The following is a 19256-nucleotide window of genomic DNA, read 5'->3' as shown; positions in this document are numbered from 1 at the left end:
TTCACTGCAAACACTAATTTCTTTTCTTTTGAAGCTGAAGTAAGGACTTAAATAGAATTACATGAAGAGCGCTAATGGTTGGTTTGTGTCAAAATGTAGCACTCGGAAACCAAATCTAGGAAAAGTAATAGTTTATGCACTGCATCAGGACACACGGCAGGACGTCTGACTGTCACACTCCACTCACAGACGTTTGATCATCAGCTTCACAAAATCTGACTGTTCATCTGACACTGGAGACATAAACATCTCCTTACATCTCAGACGAAGAATAAAGAAGGGAGAAGACTGCTGTTATGCTAAAGGAGTTACATGACGACTCAAAAGCAGCAGGAAGTAATTAAGCAAATGCATCCTGTTCTGTTTGTTGATCCGATATGATGTGTTCATGTGCTTTGACTGTATTATTGTCAAAAATCTTATCAGCACCTTCTGACCAATCAGACTCCAGCATTCAGCAGCACTGTTTAGTTTCATTAGCAAATCAGGAGTAACCTGGATAAATTCATTAATAATGATTTTAAGTAAACATTTCATTGAATAAACATATTGTTAATTCATCAGTTAATAGTGTCAAAGTTTAAATTCGTTTGCCATGAGCGAGATTTGATTTAACTCTTATTTGATTTAATGTAACTGTCATTTAAAGTGGATTCATATTTTGTAAAATGTTTTATTTATTTCTTTTTTTATTAAAATATGCCAGTAATAAATTAGATATAAAAGAAGTTATATTTTATTTTTTAAGTTTTGTTCATGAATCACTAACTGAAAATAATACATGATCTGCACTAATATTGATTTTATCTGTGATTATCAGTGGAGCCCTTTATCAGTATAAATAGGAAAGACGAAAAAGTGTTTACATTTAGACATTTCATTATAGTTAAGAGCTCAGGATAGCCTCCTCTTTATAGCTAGTAACAACAGATGAGAAGACTCGACCCTGGGCAGTACGTTAGAACAAGCTGAAAGCACTTCAATGTCACGATCAGTTCCTAAAGAGGCTCAGCGGAGCTGAACGCGTGTCCTTCACGCACCGCTGTAGTGATTTAACAGCATGCAAACAGGGGAAGGCTGCACTCAAAGACGAGCCATCTATCTATCTCTCTATCCCTCTATCCCTCTATCCCTCTATCTATCTATCTATCTATCTATCTATCTATCTATCTATCTATCTATCTATCTATCCCTCTATCTATCTATCTATCTATCTATCTATCTATCTATCTATCTATCTATCTATCTATCTATCTATCTATCTATCTATCTATCTATCTATCTATCTATCTATCTATCTATCTATCTATCTACCTTTCCTTTCCTACATGCATAATCTAATGAACCACAGAGCAATATAAAACAGCTCCCTTTCACTCCTGGGGCAAATATCGGCTCATAAACACAGCAGGCAGAGGGCATCATACAGTCCAAACAGACGCTCATCAGACGAGCGCTGTGAGTCCCAGCAAAACACCACTACTAATTGCCAATGTTTCTTTATTAACCCATCAATTACACGGATGTTGTCGCTCAACATGCTCGTTTGTTTGTGTAAATATCTCAATGATATTTATACAGGCAATAGTGTATGAATTTTGAATAAAGCATAATTAATGGAAACACATCGATCAAGCGTTAGGTTCATGGGCTCGGGATAATTACCACCCGAGCCTCTCTGAAATATTTACCTTGTCTCGAGAAAACTCGTCATCCAGAGCAGCCATGCAGAAATATAAACTGTAGTCCAACTATTAAATATTAAAAGGAAACATTAATCTACGGCCTGGTTTTGCAGCGATGGAGACTGGAAATTGATTGAAAGCTCTGTTAAAGCTGCTTTAAAGGTCACGCACCAGGTCACCGTGGTACGAATAGAGAGTCGTGGCTGGTTTTAGTCATCTGTTCCACAAAGTGCTCAGTTTTATCAACTGGTCAAAATGATTGTGGTCAAGATTTCTGTAAGGGAATTTCTCTAAAACTAATGGAAGGAGTCTCCAGTGTCAGTGCTTTAGAACAGTCAGTAAGGTTTCTCTTACCGAAACTTTGTAAGGTTTTTCTTCTTCCTGTTAACTATGCTAAACAAACGACTGTGGAAAAGAACTGAGCGCTCGAATCCTGATTTCATGTGGCCGTAGATGAAGAACATTGTTGTAGAAAGTCTTTGGCTAACCTCTTGGCTGTGATCTGCTGGGTTTCTGATCGCATGCAATGATATTTAAGTCTGACTGGTGTCTGTTGTTACTGTGACTTAAACAACATTGTATGAGACCTGAAGACAGCTTTACCACACATGCTGTAATCTTGGTGAAAAAAATCAATGAACAAAAATCCAGAGTTTACCAAAATAAACTTGATCTATCGAATGATTTTGTTAAAAATTCTAAAAAAATATATTACATCACAGAAACACTTTCCCCCCCAATTCTTACAGATGTTAAGAATGGAAAAAGCTGATTTGATGTGAATAATTTTACAAATTAGATTATTTTTTCCACAAAACAGACAATTTAGGTTGTCAGCATTAATCCGTTTAAGCGATTTTCATTTTCTCCCTTTGGAATCCTTCTCTTCTGCCAGCAGTTTGTCATTTAAATGTTACTGTAGCATTGTGGAAACGTTTTCAGGTACAGTGATGTGATACAATACATTTTTGGCGTATCGAGATTGGCCAGAGACAGAGATCAAATTTTTCAAATCAAATATATTATAACTTCTAAGATGGTGAATGAACCATCTTTATTTCTCGTTGGTGTGATTCATTTGCTCCTCGTGTTTAACTTGGCTGATGAGTCGCATTACTCCAGCCTGTCCTTCGCCTCTGTGTGTGTTTATTCTGCTCTTATTACAGGATGTAGGTCAGAAGCATAACACGTGGACACGCTCAGATTCCCAGTTCCCATGTTGAGAAATGAATTAAGACCGGCTGCCTGTATCACTGACTCTCAAACACCAGCAGGACGATTTAAATGTAATAAATAAAGTTTATTTAGACTCGGGCTGTCAGGACTCTGCCTGGACTTTGGCCATGTGCCTTTTGTTTATGTTTCATGTTCACGTGTCTGCCCTGCCCTTGTCTTTTCTGCCCCGCCTCTGCACACCTGTCCCTTGTGTATAATGATTATTTGTATTATTTAATTGAGCCGCGTTGCTTCGTGCAGCGCGGAATCCTATTGTCTCCTGTCGTCGTCATGTCTGGTTATGTCTGTGTCCTGTTTCGTGTTTCTTTAATTTATTAAATCCCCGTTTTTGTTAAGCTGTCCTGCGTTTGGGTCCGTTTTTATCCCGCGTTTATTGACACGGGCATCTAGCTGGCTGAAATCAGCTTCCAGGCTTATTGCCTAAGCTTCGTCTTTCCCCTTCGTGTGACCTCATGAATAAATATTGCTCAACCAATTTCTCCAGATTCCACAATTTCAAAATGGACATTTTCCTTTTTTTCCCCTCAGGTGGCTGTTTTGACCACCCTCATGTAATTCACAAACAAATCAGGTAGCATCAGGGACATGGGATATTTGGAAGCTTTTAAGATGAATGGCATGCACACAGCTGAATCAGATGAATCCTGGTGGAGATCCACATTAATTTGCCATTATTTTCGGCTTTGTGCCATCTCGGAGAGGCGTTAAATTAATGTGTGCACCTTGACGAACACCGGCCCAAAACTAATTGCGTTGACGGCGTGCTTAACACTGCACTAATCTAAGATCACTTAGCGAGCTCCGCTCTGCATAGTGAACATCTCTCTCTCTCTTTTTCTCTCTCTTTCTCTCTCTTTCTCTCATCTACGTTGTAATAAAGAATTGAAGAACTCTCCGCATATCATTAAGTGTCAGTGGATGGTGTGCTAATTGATCCCCTGTAAATCAAACAGAATATTAATTGTCTCACAGTCTGCTTTTAATTCTGCACACTAAAAGCAGTGAGTAAAATGACACACACAGACACAGACACACACACACACACACACACCCTCATTTCAATGAGGGTTAAAACATCTCAGTTCATTAGTAGTGATATTTAGACACACAAAGGCAAATCCACATGTTAAAGATCACGTATTCAAATTTTTTGTCCCCTAAACATTGAAGAACTAGAGAAGGGTGAAAAAAATGTCAGAATTTTTTTTTAAATTTATATTTAAATGTTATTAATATTTAATATTTGCAATAATAACATTTTAAGATTTTTCTTTTCAATTACAAATTCTGATTGAATCTTTTTACTGAATACTTAAAACTGATGAAAAGCTACAAGTTAACTCCTAAATACGTGGGAATAAAGTTAGAGGTTAATTACAAATATTATTTTCCTTCATTATCAGCATTAAATACACACTTCCATATAATTTCAGCGAATAGCTGTACAGTTATAGTTAAAGTTTGTGTGTGTGGTAACGCACATTATTACTTAATCAGTCCACATCATGGTGGATTCATATTGAGCCTCATCAAAATGTCTTCAAGGATCAAGATACATTGTTTCTGTCAAGTCCTATCTTGTCTTTCTGAAAAAAAGCTTCATGTGGAATACAGGGATGATGGATAGAGCTGCTAAGCATCCACAGAACCTTTGAGGATTTTGTTTTGGATTTGTCATTGACTCGACATTGTTGAGTCATTGTGTTTTGAACCAATGTCATGAACCATTGTGTTTTGGTTGTTTTGCTCATTTCACACAGTTTTCTGGTCAGATTTGGATTTTCTTGCATTTCTGAGAGAGATGAGAAGAAAAACCAGTACTTTCAAATGACTAACATTAATGGGCTTTTTACACCTGGTCACTTCATGCGTTTTCTGTGACCAGGTGTAAATGCCCTCCGAAACGTTTTCGAGATGGATATAAATCCGATCGTTCAAACCACTTCAGGAGGTGGTCTGGGACGCATTTCAGATGAAACTGGACAGGTGTCAATGAATGTGGTCGTTCAAGCCACATACATCAGCGCTATACTCCTCCCAAATGGAAGTACGTCACTCGCAAGTGATCTTTCACCCAGGTGTCTCATTAGGTCTTAAAATGCACTGCTGCCACCAGCACAAATGTAGCAAACAGTAAATGCTGTTTTTTGTAGCATAACCACATCGTAACAAGTTTTTCGTCTTCTTTTTGATTGCATTCTGAAAACCGCATACACCAAAGCGTGTTCCATTTCAATTACCCCGGAAATAAGGTAAAATATATTTGTATTTTGGGTGGGAGTAGAAAGCCAAAACGCATTTATGTGGCCTAATGTAAATGGAACAGTTTTAACAAATCAGATAGCTATCGGATCAGAGAAACCACATGAAGTGACCAGGTGTAAAAAGGCCCTTACTTTTACAGCTTAAACATTTGGCCTAAAAATAAAATATGTTTTTACAATCATACTGTATGAGCTTTATTTTTCTGTCTAAGGACAAGATTAATTATAATTAATTACTTCCTAAACAAAGTTTATTGTAAACCATTTCACAGAATTCAAGTCATGATTCCAATGGAGACTAGGGTTTATTTGGACGATCACATGTAACTAGCATAATGTCAGTAATATTTCCCTGTGAAGTAAAACAGGAAGTCGGGGTAGAACATTCCAAGTGGACCTGCTTCCTTTTTAAATAGCCGCTAGCATTGATTCTCACAATGACAATGCGGTCATTTATTTATTTTTTGTCTTCCACATATGATCATTTCACGCAAATCACAGTGCTAATTGCCTGGTTAGAAAAACAGGAAGTTATCACCTATGTAATCAGCAGGCTACTCCTATAGAATATTTACAGAGATGTAATTAATTATCTCTGTAACATTACAATGATGGTGTAACTTTTTTTTCCTTGTTCCTGCTGGTGTTTCATTGCATTTTTGTTTCAAATCTGTGCAGAATAATTAAACCCCTGAGGGGAAGTCAGTGGGAAGAAGAACTGTGTTGATTTTGACGATGTGCAGCTTTCCGGTGAGCCAAGAAAAGGTGCTTTCACACTCCCATCAACGATTCGTCAGGGAAAAAAAGTGAAAAAAGTGAAGCACAGTGTAAATTTCCACAACATGTTTGAGCCAAAAAAAACAAGAAAGCTGAACATCACCTGACTTTTGTCTTTAAACAATATCCCACTACTTTGAAAAAAAAATCCAGATTAATCCCAGCTGTCCTTTCAGACGTGGGAAATAATTTGATAAATGACATTTTGTGGCCGCAGCTTCAGGCCCTGGCATCTCGCTTTGATAAATGTTACTTTCCTTGGGTTGTCTTCAGTCAAAGGCCTTTCTTAAAGGCCACCTTCGTCATCACCGCTCGCCTTTGATAAGACCGAACCTTCTACTGTTGTTGCAGATGTAAAGAGCGCAGACGAAACACGCCGACCAAACATAAATGTCAGCCTGAATGTTGTAGACTGCTCAGAAAGATCTTTAAGACGGATTCAGATTTCTTCACTTCTATGAGTTGTCCATGTGTTGATCTGTCTATGAACTGATAATGCTGAATATTACGATGGTTTTATTCAGCTGTCAGTCTCGAGGGAAATTAAAGCTCTGCATGCAGAATTAAGGATGTGTGGCAGCCTGAAAATACCTGTCACATGGTGAGATAGTCTATGACACGTGTACATACTGTATACACACTTGTCGACCACATTAATAAGAACACCTGCTCATTATTTGATTCGAGTCAGAGACCTGGGAAATCTCCTGGGATTTGCGCACATAGCAGTATGTGAAATTTGCACAGAATTGTGCGAAGAAGAAAAAAAGAGAGATTTATCAGAGGGTGGAAACGTCTAGTTGATGAGATGGTCAGAGGAGAATTACAGTAGATGGCCAAATTGGTTCAAGCTGCCAGGAAGGATCTTAGTAACTCCAATACTCACTCAATATAAGCGTGGTGGGCAGAAAACAATCCCGTCAAGCCCTGTGTTGGATGTTCTACAATAATAGAAGACCACATCAGGTTCCTTTCCTGTCAGCCAAGAACAGGAACCTCAGGCTCAGACTCATCCAGTCTGGGCAGATAAAGATTAAAAAACCTCTTGTAACTCATTCCCTTCACTGTTTGATGTTTTATACATGCTGCAGTGCGTTTTCTTAATGTTGAGTCATCAACAAAGAAAACATTTTTAGGCAAAATCAAAAACATTTTTTAGTGCTTGTCAGAATTTATCTATAGCAGCATCTGAAAATTGATCTGTTACTAGATGCTGTTTCTCACACCATCTACCCATACATCAGCAACAGTCAGTAATTTACAAAATGTGTAGACTGAAGCAGAATGATTCTTGGAAAATCTGTAAATATATCTAAATCAAACGGAAACTCTGTGAACCCAAGAAGTTTCGTTTTGCCCCAGTGCAGATGTTTTTTCAGATGGTCTCTGAAGTGCAGATGGTCTTTTCAGATGGTCTCCGGTCTCTTCAGCAAGTGATAACGACCCAAAGACCCCCTGAGGAACCCTTTTCTAAGAGTGTAAATGAGGACAAACAGTTAGACCAAAGGCAGATATGACAAACGAGTGTCAGTGCTTTAGACCTTTGAGGAATGGATGGAGAGACCAGACTTAATGGGAAAGCTTGTCCCACAACCTTTAGGTTTGCACCATTAATGTATCACTTATCTTGCTAGTGCAAATGAGGAAACAGAAACGCTACCAAGGAACCAGTGACTTACCAGGATTAAACCACGGCGCAGTGATGAACTTCAACTACCACCAGGGATGCTCACTAAAGCAGTGAGATCTCAGAGAAGGACTTCCGTACACTGGGGTTTAGAAAGTGGACCAGTGCAGTTCTGGACCCGGATGTGGTATAAAAACCTAGAATACAAGAACTAGAGTCTCATATTTGATTCCTGCAGGAAAAGGAAGCCAACGGAGTGGACCCGAGTAAGGAAGTGAGATAAGAGAATTGGAGAAGGTAATGAACCATACCAGTAGCAGCTTTATAAATATTCTGTAGAAGTATAGCATATGAAGTAGAGAGTTAATATTCAAGTCTGAAATACACTGTGGATGTGATGGCAGTTCTAACACCGAAGTCATATTCTGAAGTTTTAAAAAATGAACCCTGATGGAGCTGCTGGTCAGTGTGTAGGCTGAAATGTCATATATAATGCTGAAAATGTCATACTTCATGAATGCTGTCAGAAATAGATCACATTTCAGTGGAGACCCTGATTGATTTTTTTATGAGTGCGTGTAGGATTTCAGTGTATATTGTATAGCTGGCCAACTAGTGGACAGCAGACTGGATGTGTAAACAATATTCAAAAGGACTGGAACTAATACTCAAAGTAAACACCTGGAAAAACCTGCCTGCACTTCTACAACTACAAGAACATGTTCTATGTTGTCACTGTTTGTTAACTGAATGTCTTCACCTGTTTTGGACCTTTTACAGTTTTACCTGAATAGCCCTTGGCTCCAGCACTGATGTATGGCATGTAGTCTAAATGTCTAGTAACAACAGTTGAATTTGATCAGAAGTAATGGTGTTTGCAGGACCCGCTTCCTTGTATTAAGGATGATAAGTTTCCTTGTGCAAAATGCAGATTCATCAAATTTACAAATGAACAGCTGTTTGTCCATGATCTCAGATAAAACCTTATATAAAAGTATTAAATGTCTCATTTTTTTTTCTTCCTCTAGCTTCACACACACTGAAGCCCTTCTTCTAACACAGCAGCTCAGTGCCATAATTGGCCCTTAGTGTGAAAGGAGTAGCAGTGAAGCACACACCAAAATGAGATTCAGATCTCGGACTAGAGAGGCAGAGTGGTGGGGAAGTGATGAGAAGTGATAGCGCATCGGAGGACAAAAGTGCCAGTGATTACATTTATTTCCACCGCAGCAGGAGAAAACCTGCTCTGAGCCTGTGATTGCTGCTCTGTACATTTGTGATTCAGGGATTTGGCACGTTTGTATAGTGGAGCACACACAATACTAATTATAATTTGTCCTCCGTGGGTTACGTTGACCACCCCTTCATTTTTGTGCAGCAGAACGCTGCATTTTGTGATATGATTGTGCTCGGTGGTTTTAGTACAAAGTCTGGCCTTACATTTGAGCTGAATTTTTATGGAATTTTCTTATTTTATAAATATAGTTTATTTGGCTCGAGTCTGACTGGATTATTTTCTACACCCACTTGAAGCTAATTTTAATTTATCAGCCGTTTTTGTGATCATCTGTCAGCCACTTTGTCTTCTAAATAAACTTGTACTGAAGCTGAAAGGGAGCAGTTTTTATGTCCAGATTTTGTTATTTGAGCTGAATGTTTTCTTTTTCTTCAAATTTACCAGACCTTTTTTAAAGGAAAGCAGTGTCAGGCTGTATGCTTCCACATGTTTAGGAATGGGATTAATAAATCAATCATAAATTCATTATCAAGTCCACTGGCTTGTGTTTTGGTTTGCCCAGAAACCTTAAATGTGCTTCTCTTCGCATCCAGGCTACTGATTTGTCCACCGCTGTGTCTGTAATTGGGGACAGAATACGCTGTAAACATGCACACTAAAAAAATACAGGTAAACAAATTATGTAAATGATATTAAATTATGGCTCAGTGTAAGCGACCTGGGATAAAAGCCTCTGTAAAATTGCAGTATTTTTTTTTATGTTTTTTTTTTATTTTTTTATATATTTTTTATGTTTATTGAAAACCCTGTATAAAATAAAGTATTTACCTCAGCACCAACTACTCAACCCCAGCTGATTAGTGTTAAAAAAAAACCTAGACCTATAAGTTTTGAAAGCACATCTTGTTTGGTGTGTTTTTTCCTTCCTTTTATAAATCCTTCAGTCACGTTTCTGCACTTCACACTTAACGCCGCAGCGCTCACCACTCAACCTCTCCACTTTGCCAATTTTTGCTTTTTGTTTCTCCAATGGTACATTTGTGGTTGCTATGGCAGCCCCCGTGCTCCTCTGGAAACCATTTTGAGTAATGTGTAGTTCAGTTCAGATGGTCAGCGTGTGTACAGCGTCCTCGCTTGTGCTGTAATTAGCCCTTTAGAAATGGCACAACGCAAAGCATCCGTCTGAAAAGCTGTACTAACAAGTAAGTCGCATCTCCTGCACACATTACAATTAGAACACGGTCATTTATGTTTAATGTTGCATTGCTATAAATGCCACAAGCAGCAGGCTTGCTCTGGAAAATGCTTGCGGTGACAGATGTTAATGGCCAGGGACTTTCAATCAGCGATTCACTAGACATTTGGGCTATTTGTGGGATGTATTAAACCCTTCATTACAAGCTTGTTCTACAAGTGACTGACTCAGAACAAAATATGATAAAACCAACGACAAGGTTACGATTTGCAATCATTCCAATTTCTTGCTCTTTCTCCTGGACATGTTTTAAACGTTTAAAACCCATGTTTGTGGATTTAAACAACTACCTAAAACATGGCCATTGTAGACTTGCATGTTTGCTTCATGAAAGTCAGACTTGTTCATTCACTCCCTAGTTTTTAGATAGTTAAAGAATCTCAACAAACTCCATATGAATTTTAATGTTAGCCCCCGAAACTTTAGATTAGTATTGCAGACAGATGGTGTCTTGGGTGGCAAATGTGACAGGCAGGCATGATGGATCTCCCTTTGTTATCAGCATACCGTTCTCTGGCACTGTGTCCCAGGGGAGCAGGGCCATCACGACAATTATTAATCGTTAGTGGATAATTCTTAATAAAAAACAGTTCTGCAGCACAGAAATCTGCAGGGAAGAACGAAAAGAACTAAAGCAAGAAGTCTCTGCAGCCTGACATGAAGCATTACTGTGCCTAGTTTCTCCCATGACTCAGAGCTATTACTTGTACGCAAGGAGGATATCGCTGGCACAGCCCTTTTCTCTCAGCCTAATATTTCTCACAAAAAAGAAAAGATTGGCCTACATGTGAGCTTTCAGTGAGCAGGAAGCGGAGAAGAGTTGTGCAATAATCATATTAATGATATGTGCTCTTCCCTCCAGAAATGTGACAGTTTTTTTTCCCTACTCTGTCACCCTGCTGCAGTGGGCAAAAATGCAGACTTAGTGGTAAGGGGAGGCCTGTTGACGTTGAAGCTTATTTAGTGTCTTTTTTCAGTGGTGTATTGGTGATGTCGAATCGGTACTGCAAGCTCTCTTCAATTTAAAGTAGATATGCATGTTCAAAAAGTAGATAGAAGTCAGCAGATGATGTCATAGATAATTTAATAAAGAAAAAAACAAGAAGTCTGCAGGTGAAACAATGGAGATCATTGACTGGTTATTGGAAGCAACGGTGATCAGTGGTTGGTCATTGGGAATAGTAGTGATCCGTGATTGGATACTGGGAACAGTAGAGCTCATAAAGTTTGTTGGTAACAGTAATGGTTGTTGGGATTGTTGATTGGAAACAATGGTTATCAGTTAGTGGTAATTGGGAACAGGGGAGATTTGTTAGAGGCCTTTAGGAACAGTGGTAATCATAGATTAGTTGTTAAGACCAGTGGTGATCAGTGTTTAGTCATTGGAAACAATGAAGCTTAGTAAGTGGTCATTGGGTACAGTTATGATCAGTGATTGGTCATTAGGAAGATTAGTTTACACAAAGTTTAGTTTATACTCTTTCAGGATTTGACACGCTGGTGATGAGTTGATGGAGTCTGATGTCATACAGCAGCAGCTATAATGAGAGCTGCATCAAGTATAGGATGTTAACTAATGCCATAAGTCATATACTTTTAAAATAAACTTCTTTTTAAAAAAGTAAACTTTAGAAAGTGATAAATCTAACAAAAAAAATGGCAGCAAATTCTAAACTGGCAATAAATAAATAAATAAATAAATAAAAATTTAAGAAAGCAATAATTCTCCTGCCGTTAATTTTTGGAATCAGATAGCGTTCAATACCGGAAACAACATAGTTTTTAGCTCAAGTGATTGGAATGAAAAAAAACAGACGCACAATATGGGTCAGGCATTGATGTTAATAGAACTTAATAGCTCAGTTCTGACACTCCAGTATGTCCTGGCTTCACCAGTGAAGATGAGAATACAGATCTTTAAACAAGAAACTCATCCAGCAAGTCAAAGCTTCAGGGAAATAGATCTCTGTTCTCTAGCAGTGTGCTGTGCTGATGGCATTAAAGGCATAGTGCAAAACAATTTACCCTAATGTTTCTTATTTTTTCCATGTAGCTATTGTGTTTTGGGCAAGACCCAATTTTGCTACCAAAGTAGACAAACTGCAAAAGACAACACAATAGCAAAACAGCCCCCAATGAACTATATTCATTATATTTCCTTGTCTCAAGTGTCTCCCGCAGCTTGTATGCAAACCGCAAGTTACTATCTTTTTTCCCAGCACTACCCACATCTCCTATTTTCTCTTTTTGAACGGAGAAGAAAGTACGAGCAGGAGCTTTTTTAAACCTAAGAAAGGCACTAGCGATGACATCTTGAGTGCACAAAACAAGCTCTGACAGATAGACTGACTCCCTAAATGATTTATGCAGTAAAGAAAGCATCTCCCTTACATTAGCTGTCACTGGCACTTTCCCAGAGCTTTCACCAGCTCCGTTTTTGTTTTAGAAAAAGCTGTACAGAACAGCTCATGCTTTTAGGTCGCTGAAGAATAAGGGGTGAAAATTGAAGGGAATGAAGTCAAATTACACTCAATAAAGAGTGTTTTGATCTGACTTTTCACTTCAATGAAAACACCATTTTTGCAGCATACCCTGGCTGTCACTGTCCAGCATGTCAGGGTGAGGAAAATGGCCTTGTGACATGAACATTGTGTACAAGAAATGAATACTGGATCTTCAGCTGGTTTGAACTTCATTTTTCTGATGTTTAAAGTGAAGTTTAAGCAAATCAAATTAAGCAATGTTTTGTCAGATATTGCTTTGTGGTCCCATTTGGCATCTTTAGATGTCTCATGATACTCAACAAGGCCAAATTCTATAGACCACAGTAACACTTTTCTTTTAAACAAAAAATTTATATATTTGCCATGGCCAGAGGTACCCTGCATCATGGGAGGTGTTTAAAAATACAGTTTTACTATGGGAACAGACAGGGTCTACCTTATATATGTTCACTGAAGCAGGTCATAAATCCTAGGTCCTTAGAAACCAAAAAAAATAAATAAAAAAAAAGAAAAATCTCTAATTATTTAATTATCTGAGATCACACAAAACAACCCTGACCCAAAAGCAAGCATAGTCAAACGCCTCTGTTACCCCTGTGCAGACCCCTAACTCTCACATGGTCAAACCTTGACCCAAATAGCCAAACCTACAGACAAACACGTTTAATCCTTGTGAGATAATCAAATTCAGATAAAAAACCTTCACCCAAACAAATTAAACCCAAATTAACTCCAGGCTTAAACAATTGCTCCCTGATAAAAATGTTCAAGCAGCCAAATAAGTAAATAAAAAATAACACTTGTCTGAAATAAACAAACCTTTAAAAGAACAAAGCATTTATCAAACAAATGACCCCTGAATAAAACGAGCTGTGGTACATCAGTAGTTCCTTTCCTGGAGTCTCCTAGAGTGCACTGTAATAAAGTAGAAGCAAAGAACCCTTATGAAACTCTTTCCTGCGTATCTGGTTATGAGTGGTTTGGGAACAGCTATTCTACACAGACCACACATGCTGGTTCTAAAATATCATTCTTTTAATATTGTTACCTTTTCAAAGGTTCTCTAAACATTTCCTGTCATTATTATTTCATTATATCCTCAACGGAGTCGAGCATGTACACTGTTTTGACACAGTGTAGTCCCACTTCACAGGGGAGCAACAATTTTCCAACCAAGGCTAATATTTGCGGTTGAAGGACTTGGCTGCCAATTACTTACCGACCCTGGAGGCCATTTGAGAGAGGATCTTAATGTGGCCTTATCTTTTGTGAACATGCTTATATCATAGGCATCATAGTGTCATTTGAGTTATTCGTGACTGACATTTCCTTATACAGATAAATAAAAAGGAACTTGAAGCAATTATTTAATGTTTGACATTTAGAGATGCTGGTGGAAGAATGTACATTTCATATACGTGTCTTGGCTGTCAGGTAAGTGCAGGGGGTAAGATTACTACCATGAAACATTGTCAGTGATTTGTTATTGGGAAAATTGGTGCTTGAGAAAAATGTTTATCAGTGGTTGGTTGTTGAAAAGCAATGGTGTTTAGTGATTCACTATTGGAAACAGGTGAGATCAGTAAGTGGCCATTGGCAAGAGTAGTGTTCAGAGATTGTTAGTGGAGAATCATTTAGTTGCCAATTGGAACACTGGTAATCAGTGGGGTGGGGTCTTGTTTTGTCTTGGTGTTCTATTTGGGATGTATTCCCATGGCACCCTTTTGTTCCTGGTTAGATTATGGGACTCTGTCAAGGATATAGTACTTACTGAATATGGAAGTCTATTGCAGTAACTTAAACAAAAGAAAGTTCTGGATTAATTATGATTTTTTTGCTTCTGTTTGTGAAGTTTAACTAAAGTTGGCTGCTTTTCCTTTGTGGATGGACAGAGCTTACCCTGCTCTGCTCAGATAACACCATCATCCCATTAGTCTCCAGACAGCTCTGCAAATCTGAGCGCTGCCATATTTATCCTTGCAAGTTTCACCAATTACATTTCAAAGTGGGTGGATTAGTGGAACTTTTAATTACTAACAAGGACAAAGTGCATTTCTTGGTTATTTTGTACCATTTCTGAAGCACAGCAGAAGGAACGATAAATCCGGCGCATCCTATGGCATTGAGCAATTAAAATGTAGAGCTGATGAAAAGAAGGCAAATTAACCCTTGGGGCTCAATTAGCATTTTTTCAGATTAGGATAATTTTTTCCTCTTGGTGTCACTTCTGTGCTTTCTCTTACCCTTTTGTTACATCAAAGAAGCATTTAGCTAGGAGACATCCCTTCTCTTTTAATTTGGCACCAGCTGTGAAGATCCAAGAGATCACCATCAGGGAAGATAAGGACGAATGCTAAACCATGGCAAGTGTCTCAAGGAATTCATAGTGAAACAGCATACCATATGTATGCAGATAAACAAATTTAAATCTAAGACAAACATAGCCATATAGCTTTCAGGTGCTTCAAAAAGGCCAGCTGAGAAGAATCTTATCTGAAATGTGCATGTGTTGACAGCAGTGTCAGGTTTTTCTCTCTGACCATCCAGTTGCTAGTGAACCTCTGACACTGCTGCTTTTGCAAACAAGACAAACCTCAATAAGAAAAATCTTTCTTGTCCAAGACCTAAGTAAGACTTAAAAATCCATCCAAAAGGTACAGAGAACCGTTTTGTCTAGCTTTTATGTTGCCCTGCTTCACAAAGAGGATTTAAGTTTAGAGCTTTAATCACAAAACATCAGATTTCACAAAAGAAACAGACACCAGTGAAGATGTGTCCATCGGATCTGCTGGTAAGAAGATAATATAACAGAGTATTCTGTCACTGCTTTGAAATACCTGTTGAAAAAAGCATGTTTTTTAATCAGCGATTGGATGAATAGTAAATGTTAGGCCTGTCAAGTCTACTTTATCTTTCAATCCATCTACACCTATACAGTGGAATGAAATATCGGCCTCCAATATCACTGTGCCACACAAGAATACAAGGGCTCTGTATACACAAGTATAAATAAAGTGTAAAACAAGGCTTGTGTCAGGAATCTGGAAAATGCTAATGCAATGAAAACCTATAATAAGTTCTTTCTCATCCAACCGGGAAAAATCTAATAAGGCTAGTGCAGAAAAGTAAAGGGAAATGGTTTATGTCACAATGTTATTACAGCATTACATTGCACAACATTTGCAGTTTTACACAAATTTTTAACCTGCATTTGTAAGAATTCTTTGGCTAAGTTAAATATTTTAGTGGAGTTTCATATCTTTAAGGGTTGTCCAGAGAACCAATCACAGGTACTCTTGAAAATTGTGCCGTTTGTCGAAATAACTGTGATGTGGCTTATATCTTGTGGAAGCTATCCACTCTTGGATACCAGATATATGGACTTGCATAAAAGAATTTGCTGTCAAAGCAAACGTGATTATGAACCATGCCCTGCAACAAGTTCAGAATCGATCTAAATTGTGCACACCCACAATGTTTGTTTCTGCTAAGACAGCCAACTTGTGAAAACTGCTAAGGTGCAGCAGCTTTGAATACGATACTGGCATCTTAACTGATATTAGCAGAATAATGTAATGGTCCTTAATCACAGGTCTATCAAAAAAGAATATTCATTGTATAATTTGGCACTGAGAACACGCCATATTACATGGCCATGGCTACTGAGATCAATTAGCACACACATCTTGTTGACATGTTTCTAACCCTATCTTCAACATCTTTCACCTAATTAGCCTTTGAATCACATCAACATGCCCATTAACTATGTGTAATTTGTCCGATCACAAAAGCATATTAACGAATCAATAAAAGAATCTCAGTGCCTTAGTTTAGCAGAATCCTTGTTAATTGCAATTTGTGCTGCTGCGTAACGTAGAGATCCTTCAGTAACAATGTCATCATGCTAATTAACAGCAATGGCAGTTGACCCTATTGTAAGGATTCTTCTTCACTAATGTGTTTTATGGAGGTTTTTCATTTCATCTACTTTGAGTCTTCCTGTCTTGCCTTATACACACTCCTGTATTGATTTGTAACTCCTGTGCACTGATCTTCCTTTGATGTTAGTAGTAAAGGAACTTGCGTCAAATCCAACCAATCCCATGGATACAGGATTATCAGGGTAATCAAAGGCAACACCTCCCACCAGGTTTTATCCACAAGTCATGGTCCAGTTAAGCATCAGTTTCCACAAAGAGATCATAAGACACCTTTTGTCTGCAAAGTCCAGTTTAATCAAACATGGTGCATACTGGGCCATCTCTCTTGCTTCACACACCTTCTTCTAATGATTATGGACTCACTCAGGCTGATTTGGTCTGAAGCCCAGAGGGTTGTTAATCGGCTCTTATGCAGCTTCGTGCAAATGTCTACTGGCCTTGCTGTTCATATTTCAGCCTCACCCTTCATTTCAGGTCCTCAGAGGGCCAGGAGTAATCTCAAATTCAGCTGTTTTTCCTACATCATAGCCCCAATTGCTTGGTACTGCAGTTTCCCTCTCCATTTGTTCTCTTTCCATAGGAAACATTAGTCTGGTATTATTTTGTCCTTCAATGTTCTTGCCACGATGACCCATATGAGCAAGCACTCATGCAAGCACCCAGACCCTTATGAGGACATTTTTCCCTCTATAAAGCATTGCTTGAAACCGTAATATTGCACCTGGTGGGATTTTCATGTCGTTTTGCAATATCCAGCAGTGAGTCACGCTTGGCTAGAATCAGCTCAGGGCGATGCTTTTCCAAAATGCGAGCGTACATATCTCCACCGAAAAACCCATCCAATTCCTTATCTATATTACATATTTACACCGTTATTTCCATATTGGAGGGGATAGGGTCTTATTGCACCATGCATTTACCTCCCCACCCCACACACACATATACACAAAGCTTTGAACGCATGCTCTGAGGGCTGACTGCCTGAGTGACTGTCGCCTTGACACCATGACAGGAAGTGCGGGTGATAAGGCAGATGGTGTCACATCATTTAGCGCTCCAGGTCTAATCCAGGCGAGATGCTATTTGTCTCAAGGTGGGAGAAACAGGATGCCTACTAAGGTCAGATAAACCAGTGACTGATGAAGGCCCTGAGTTTAGATGGCAGGCATCAGTGTCATATATTTAACTTGTCATATATTTATCTACAATTGTATGCAAATGTGTATATGTGGTTTTCAAGGAGAAAAAGTAGGTAAAAGTCAATAACTACGTAAGCAGTATGTTAATTTAATCTCTTTAAATGACAAGATTTACATTATGCTTTGAAAAGAAAATATATATATATATATATTTTGTATTTTTAACAGTTCAGACATAGGCTCATGTGTGGGGGAGGAAGGCATCATACACACACACACTGGTGTGCCTTGTCCTTGTGAGGACCTTCTGTTGGTAACTGTTGCAGATTTTTAAAGTATCCTTAAGTATCCTTTTTAAAGTATCCTTAAGTAAATCTTTTGGCTGTAAGAAGACTTGATGATTAAGAAGACTTTCCACTAATATAATGCTTACCGTTTTTTGGCTATAAAAACCAAATTTTTGTGATGTCCGGCTGATAGTGAGGACTGGGTTATTGTAACGGTATTTGACACTATTGTATGATTTGTGAAGGCATTTGGTCCTTTTTGTTTTCACAAAGGGCTAAATCTCTAGCTTTCATTAGCCGATAACTAGCTGATTAATGCTCTCCTATATCTAATCCTGAATTCTGTATTTTTATGAGGACTCGTAAAAAGTGTGAGGGCAACTGTGATGAAGCTTAACGCTCTCTTATAATTTTGATGATGCTTAACCCTCTTCTACAACTGTGACAACATTTCCCACTCTCTTACAGTTGTCATGTCTGTCATTTGTGCACACACGAATGAGCACACCAACAGAGAGAAAGAGAGAGAGAGAGAAAGAGAGAGTTTCATTGATCAGGGCATCAGAGCTTGACTTTGCAGTCTGATTGCCAGGCACAAAAACTGTCTGTTTCCACAGAGGCGAAAAGAGTTTAAATTAACTTTTATTCTTTTATTTTATAAATTAACTTTACTTGTATTCATTCACAGCCTGCGTATTTGGAAGCACGATTATTACTCAATGGTGACTGCACATGAATGCTTTCAGCCATTCAGGACAATTTGAAGCGTCATAACCAAGATGACTGGACTTGGCGTTTGAAGTTGCTTAAACTCATTGCATAGTGCACATTTAAACACATCATTCCTTGACACTGATAGAAAAGTTTGAGGAGCCAGGAGTGCTTGGACCAACCAGCAGCTCCAGAGACTTTAAGAGTTTAATCTTCCATGCTGTCATGTGACCTCAATAAGGTCCCCGACGAGCCATTGAACAGAAATGACGAAGAAGCTCCAGAAAACGGATTCAGGATTACAACAGCAGTGCCGTCACTTTGAATTATCACTACTAGACATTAAACGTGCCAGGGCCAGAAAGCGGCCTGGGTGAACAGATTCATTCTGGGAGTAATATAGCTGACACTATTGAAAGAGAAGAGAAAAAAAATCATCATATTGGAATCTGAGGGATAAAGTTAACACTGCTGCTTTAAAAAGACAGCTGTTATTTTCTCAGCAAAAGATTTCCAACATCAATTATTCATCTCATCTGATGCATCATGTATTGACATCCTATAAAACGCCAGGAAAGGAAGCGCATGCGGTA

The 19256-nt window shown here is 38.5% G+C and overlaps 1 protein-coding gene across 2 annotated transcripts in view; it reads left to right on the top strand.

The window, feature by feature from the left end:
• Window positions 1-19256, top strand: part of unc5db (unc-5 netrin receptor Db) — a 148042-nt gene that overhangs the window by 9524 nt on the left and 119262 nt on the right. The gene's annotated exons all lie outside the window — the stretch shown is intronic.

The sequence above is a fragment of the Tachysurus vachellii genome, chromosome 12, assembly GCF_030014155.1.
Source record: "Tachysurus vachellii isolate PV-2020 chromosome 12, HZAU_Pvac_v1, whole genome shotgun sequence".
Lineage (NCBI taxonomy): Eukaryota > Metazoa > Chordata > Actinopteri > Siluriformes > Bagridae > Tachysurus > Tachysurus vachellii.
This window is presented reverse-complemented; position numbering and strand designations above follow the sequence as displayed.